The sequence below is a fragment of the Pseudorca crassidens genome, chromosome 10 (assembly GCF_039906515.1).
Source record: "Pseudorca crassidens isolate mPseCra1 chromosome 10, mPseCra1.hap1, whole genome shotgun sequence".
NCBI classification, from domain to species: domain Eukaryota; kingdom Metazoa; phylum Chordata; class Mammalia; order Artiodactyla; family Delphinidae; genus Pseudorca; species Pseudorca crassidens.
The window spans coordinates 101,010,220-101,016,219 of NC_090305.1; the positions used below are offsets into that span (position 1 = coordinate 101,010,220).

Here is a 6,000-nt window from a genome sequence, read left to right on the forward strand (position 1 = left end):
GTGTAGGGCCACTCTCAGCACAGGGCCCCACCTCACTCACAGGTCACACGCCCACGGAGCTGGCCCTGCTCCTTCCTCCTTCCCTGTCTTCCATCAAGTTCTCTTCTGCTTCTCAAATCTTTCAAGCCTGATTTTCCAATCTCAAGGCCCCAATTTCATCCCCTTTGTTCTTGTTCTCTACTAATGGATTCAAATTTTCAGATAACATACAGCTAATAATTCCACTTCATTGGTGGGGATAGGAAAGGAGGCCAGTCTGAATTAATGAAAAGTCTAAGAAATAAGACTTTACTATAGAAATACCATTTTATTATTGATATTTGCAGATTTATATTGTGACAGAGGTGACATGGAGAGGAGGGAGGAGAAGAGGAAGTTAGAGTTTGGGGATGTGATTTAACAAATAGAAAAGATTTAACTTGTAATGAGCACATTCCTTATTTGAAAATGATGCTACTAAACACTCTCTCCCTTAAGTAGGTTAATATTTCTCTTGTCAGCAATCACTTTGCCTGGTGAAACATTTTTACTGCTACAGATGATGGTAAAATTCTTCTGCAGTGATTCTATGTAACGAAACAATTTCCCTGAAATTGTTCCATAGTACAGGTCAGGTTATAAATTCTTTTCAAAGGGAAATCTAGTACAACAAATTCTCTCTACACCCTGCTTCTAGAACAGTCACATCTTCAGAGCATCCTTCTAAAATTCCACAGCACGCCAGTCTCGGACTTAATCTTCACTGGCTCTGCTGTTTCAGATCTAACTCTGGTCCTGTCACAGTTAGACCCAGACCTATCTTGGGGTGGTAGCTCCAGTTTACATAACCCACACCTCCAAGCCTTAGCAACCTGGGCCTGGATGCCCTCCTCTCAACTGTATAGTCTATCAAAATCCTAACTCATGTTTCAAGGTCCAGCTCAAAGGTCCTCTCCTCCAGGAAGCTGCCTCTGACTTTTCCAGGCAGAACCTGTGCCTCCGTCTGCCCCCCGCGGCACATCTATTACAGCATCTGTGTTCCTAACAGTCGTTTGTGAGCCTCTTTGAGAGAGAGTGAGAGCGCCCGTGGGCCCTGGGTCTTGTCCATCTCTGGGGAGGCAGGGCGACCCAGCAGTTAAGTAGCAGAGGTGGTCCCAGCCCCACCACTAACCAGCTGCATGCAGATGGTAACAGCAGCTTCACAGCCCCAGGAGGATTAAATCAAATGATAACCTGAAAGTGCTTAACAGAGCCTGGCAGAAAGCAAGCTCAAAAAACACTAACAGTTCTCCGCGAACACTGATGTATAAACACGAGGTCACAGGATGGCCACGCATCCCAGTTTGGCTGGACAGTCCTGGTTCATGTCTGTGGTCCTGGTGTTATTATTAATAATGCCCGCTCTTGTTCTCAAAAGTATCTCGGTTTGGATGGCGAATTATATGGTCACCCTAGACAGCTGGGACCAGATCTGTTTTATTTACCAGTGTCTCCCTGGCACATCAAACAGTGCTTAGCACATATTAAGTGTTTAATAAAAATTTATCAAATGAATGAATGTGTCTCCAGGGCCCAGCAGGTACCTGGCACCTGGTAGGAGCTTTACAACTACAAGACATGGCTGATTTCACAGTATTTCCAAGCACCTCTTGACTCAGAGAAGGCATGAATCAAGGCTTGGAGAATGAATGAATGAATGAATGAGTTCCCCCTGCCCCATCTCCTCTGTTGTCAGTAGTACCTTTGAGAGAAGGAATGACATCTCACAGAGGTAGGGAGAAGAGTGGGTCAGATGGGGAAGGTGAGGCTGATGCTCCCCCATGAGACTGTGGGGAGGAGGGGGGAGTCTTCCTGGGGCCGCAGCAAGGTCCTCTCTTCATTTCCCAGCTAGAAAGTAGGGATTGTTCTCCCCATGGAAGCAGCAAGAAACCACAGCCTACATTAGCCGAACCCGTAGGTCCAGAGGGCGCTTGAGGGTCTGGGACCCTTGCCACCACTGAACATTCCGTACAGGGCACAGGGGTTCAGGGTTTCAGCAGATGCTGCTCCCCAGCAGCCCACATAGCCACAGGGGAGAACCCACCTAAGTCTAGGTGTCAGAAGCAGAAGGGAGAGGATGGGAATGATTTCTTCCCTTCCAGGCCCAGAAAGGAAATTTCACATGTTGGTAGCCAAAAATTTTTGCACACAGACCGTGTACTAGGCATGACTGTAAGAACTTTAAGAATATTAACCCAGCCATCAAAACAGCCCTGTGAGGTAGCTACCCCCATTTTACACACGGGAAAAGTGAGTCAGAAGGGAAATGACTTGTCAGAGGTCACACAGCTAGTAAGAGACAGAGCCCAAATCCCCCAGGTGTAGGAACCAAACAGGAGTCCTCTCCATCCCTCCCCAACCCCCTATAAGAAAGCCCAGTTCTTGCTCCTTCTTGGGGTTGGCTGTGTGACCTTGAGGCTGGCTCACCCTCTCTGGGCCTCACTTCCCTTTTCAAAGACTTACGATCCAGGATACTAAGACACACCCGATAGCCAGACATAGTTTCTCCAGAGACCACAGCGCTTCAGAGTGACCAGGCCCTGGGGTGAGTCCAGGTGTGCAGGTACATACTGACCCACTTTGGGGCCCTAGGGGGGTACCTGCCTGAGCCCACTTTCTCAAGGACCCTTTGAAGCTGGGCTGAAAAATCAAGCTTCGGATCTGAGAGTCCAACTGAGTGTGCGACTTTGGAGCTCTTGTGTCACCAGGTAGGGGACTCCTGGTGCTTGAGGAAGGGTTGCGGTCAGGGAGAGGGGCGTCAGGAAAAGGCAATGCCGAAGATGCAGAGAGCACCAGGCAGAGGGTCCTGCAGCGCTCCAGCCCTTAGAAGCCTGGAAACCGCCTTTGCGGAGGGGAGAAGCCCCCAGCCCCGGGTCAACGTCCATAGCTCTGCTCACGTCCCTAGACTGCAGGAATCGGGGCCTGGAGAAAGGGGGCCCCCCAATACTGGGGGGGAAGACAGGCAGAGAAGTCAGAGCCAGCTAGGAAGGAAGAAATTGGGGGGGTTCTAGCGCCCTGAACGCCCCCCCACCCCCGCTCAGGGGCTGTTCGGAGCCCCTGAAAGTTTGCGCGCGGCAGGCACACGGCGCGCCCCCTCCCCGCGCCCGCAGGCGCCGGGTCCACAGGCGCCCACCCCGGCCCGCCCCGCCCGCGCCTGGTGCCCGCTCAAGGTCACCGCTGACAAGGCGCCTGCCTCCGCGGGGCGAGGGGACCCAGAACGCGCTCCGGCTCGGGCTCTCGCCCGGTAGGGGTCCCGGGGCCGAGCGCCCGTGGAAGGGAAGCCGGCCAGGAGGGAGATAGAGACCGAGGAAGAGGGGAGGAGGCCCAGAGCCCCGGGCCCGGCCGCCCCTGCCTCACCTGCGCCGGCTCCGCGAATGAGATGCTGCTGCTGCCGCTGCCGCTGCCGCTGCCGCTGCCGCCGCCACTGGTGCGCGCCCGGCCCGGCCCGGCCCGGCCCCGCTGAGGCTGCGGCTCCTGTGCCGCGGCTGCCCCGCGCTCGCCTCGCCCCGCGGCCCCGCCGCCGCCCGCCTGCCTCCCTCCCTCCGCCGTCGCCTCTGCCACCGCTGCACTGCGCTCTGCCCGCCTCCCTCCCTTCCTCCTCCCCCGCGCGCTCCCCCTCGGCCCTCCCCAAACTCTGCACGGAGAGCGCCCTGCAGGACCGGAGCTCGCTGTCCAGCCCTCGCCCTCCCCCACGCGCACGTGCTGGGTGTCCCGGGGAGGGGTCTCTGGCCTCTCCCAGGGCTCCGCCTTCAGGTACCTCCATCGGTACCGGCCCCTTACCCCACCCCGCCCCGCCACCCCCCACCATCAGCTTGGCCCTTGGGGGCACCCCTTCCCCCCCTTCCCCTTGGGTCAGGGTGCCCCACCCCTCCATTCCCAACACACCTGGAACCTGTGGCTGTGTAGTGGGTACATGAGAGACCTAGCTTTGAGGGGAGGGGCTGGCTGGACCAATCCTAGGGTGTTTAGCCTGAGGGCACTCAGACCCCAAGAAAAATGGGGCTAGTGCAGGAGCACCTGTGGGCCCCCAGCCTCCAGCCTGGCCTGGCCTAGAGCCTAGAGAAGGCCAGGACAGAGGCCCTGCGAAGGAGAAAGGTGAACGCCCCAGGCACACACTGAAAGCCCCAGGCACACACTGAAAGCGCTTCCCCAAGGCAGGCTTCCCCTCCTTGGCACAGGCCGCAGGTCGCTGAAAAGCCTAGGGCCACCAGGAGGCCGGGCCACCTGACTCCCAGTGCCTCAGTCTGCTCCACGCCATCAATTAATCATGCCCACTTGCTTATTTATTTATTGTCTTTATAAAAAGCCAAATGCACTGCTCTGCTCGCAGGAAGAGAGAAGATGGGCCCCCATGAGGTGGGGGGGGGCAGGGAGGGCCGGACCATGGTAACGCCCCATCCCCAGGCCTTGGTTTGTTGAAAGAGGAGCTAGGGTGTGGGGGAGACCCTGGGCTCTAGGTGTCTGGAAAGCCTGCTTCCTAGGAACAGCTGGGATCCTGCTACCATTCATGGGGCCCAAATTCATCACGGCCTGTGCTCTGAAGCCCTGGGATGGCGCAGAGGATATTCACTCTTGGGGGTTTAGGCATAGAGGGAAGAGGGGGCCTGGGAGGCCGTGACCAAAAGGAAATCCAGCAGGTGTGAGAGGAGGTGTCTCCAGGCTCTTGGCTCAGAACGCTCCGTTCTCACTGCTCCACACTTGGCTTGGCAGGCGGCACCGCATCTCCTGCTGCAGCCCTCTGCTCTCCCCAGGTGCCCAGAGGACATCTCCCCACGGATGCCCCCCTTCCCCATCCCACTGAATGACACTGCAGGCCTCCAGATGACCAGCTCCAGGCTCTCCCATCACCAAGTCCTCACTGACGGAGCCTCCACAGTCCCTCAGGAATCTGTTGAAGGGCCCCAACACCTCTCTTCTGGATTCTCACAGTTGCCTCCTCTCTGCCTCCATCCAGCTCTCACACTAGCCTTCATGAAGCCAGACATGGATCACATCTGCTCCTGCTGTAAAACCTTCCATAGCTCCCTAGTGCCCTCGGAAGTCCCATAGCCTCTGCCATTCCAGGTTTCCTGCTCTGGCCCCAGGTGCCCTTTCCACTCTGTTCCCACCTTGGTTTCCAACTCCCCTCCATGATGCACATTTGGCCCTATACCAGGTCTCTTGTCTCTCTTCTGCTCCTGTGATGAAAATGCCTTTCTCCCTCTCTCAGTCAGTCCCTGTCCAGTCATAGCGTCAAGGCTCAGCTTTAGTTACTATTTCTTTTATGAAACCTTCAGAAACCAGCAGACAAGTTGAAAGCCAAAAGAAATGGGTGCGAAAAGCTGCAAAAGGTGGGGCAACTCAGCGTAAAAGTAAACGACACCACAGAAGTCCTAGTGACAAAACTCACCAGCTGGGTGACCTTGGGCATGCCCTCAACCTCTCTGAGCCTGTTAGTTTATTTAAAGGGTGATAATTCCATAGCCTCCTCCAAGGTAAACACGCAACACACGGTAGCTACTCTTGAGCACCTACTGTGTGCTAAGGCTCTGGGATTTGCAAGGATGACTTGGTAGGGATTTGATGGACAGCAGAGAGAATGCCTATAAGGACCAGGCAATACTGAGTGAGGTGGGCTGGTTCTGACTTACGGTTCTCTCCTCTGGAATCTACCAATAAGAAAAAGCAACAGTGCATGTGAGGTGACAAATAGCAGCTGACACTGGCTCTATTGGGGGAGGTAACAAGGAGTGGTGGGGACTGTGGCATCTGCCCTGTCAAATGGGTACAGCTGCTACTCAGCTCCATGCAACTGTTGGCCAAGCAGGGATGTGAGTCTAGACCACCATTTTTCTATTTTTTCAAGAGAAGCCGGACATCTGGATTTTTATGTGAATACTCTTGATCTGTAAATGTCATCAACAATTTATAAAAATTTAAAACTCTGAGAGGAGCAAACACTGTATAGCTGTGGCAGGTTTTTGGCCAGCAGGCCGGCAGCTT

The 6,000-nt window shown here is 55.0% G+C and overlaps 1 protein-coding gene across 3 annotated transcripts in view; it reads right to left on the reverse strand.

Annotated features, from left to right (window-relative positions):
• The window catches only part of ATP2B2 (ATPase plasma membrane Ca2+ transporting 2), a 351,715-nt gene extending 348,232 nt beyond the window's left edge, over positions 1–3,483 (reverse strand). The window contains exon 1 of one of the 3 annotated variants that reach the window (XM_067755445.1): positions 3,376–3,483. The gene's annotated coding sequence lies outside the window, so the exon portion shown is untranslated. The remainder of the gene's footprint in view (positions 1–3,375) is intronic. The other 2 variants (XM_067755444.1, XM_067755447.1) reach the window with 2 other exon arrangements.
• Between the last annotated feature and the right edge of the window lie 2,517 nt (positions 3,484–6,000).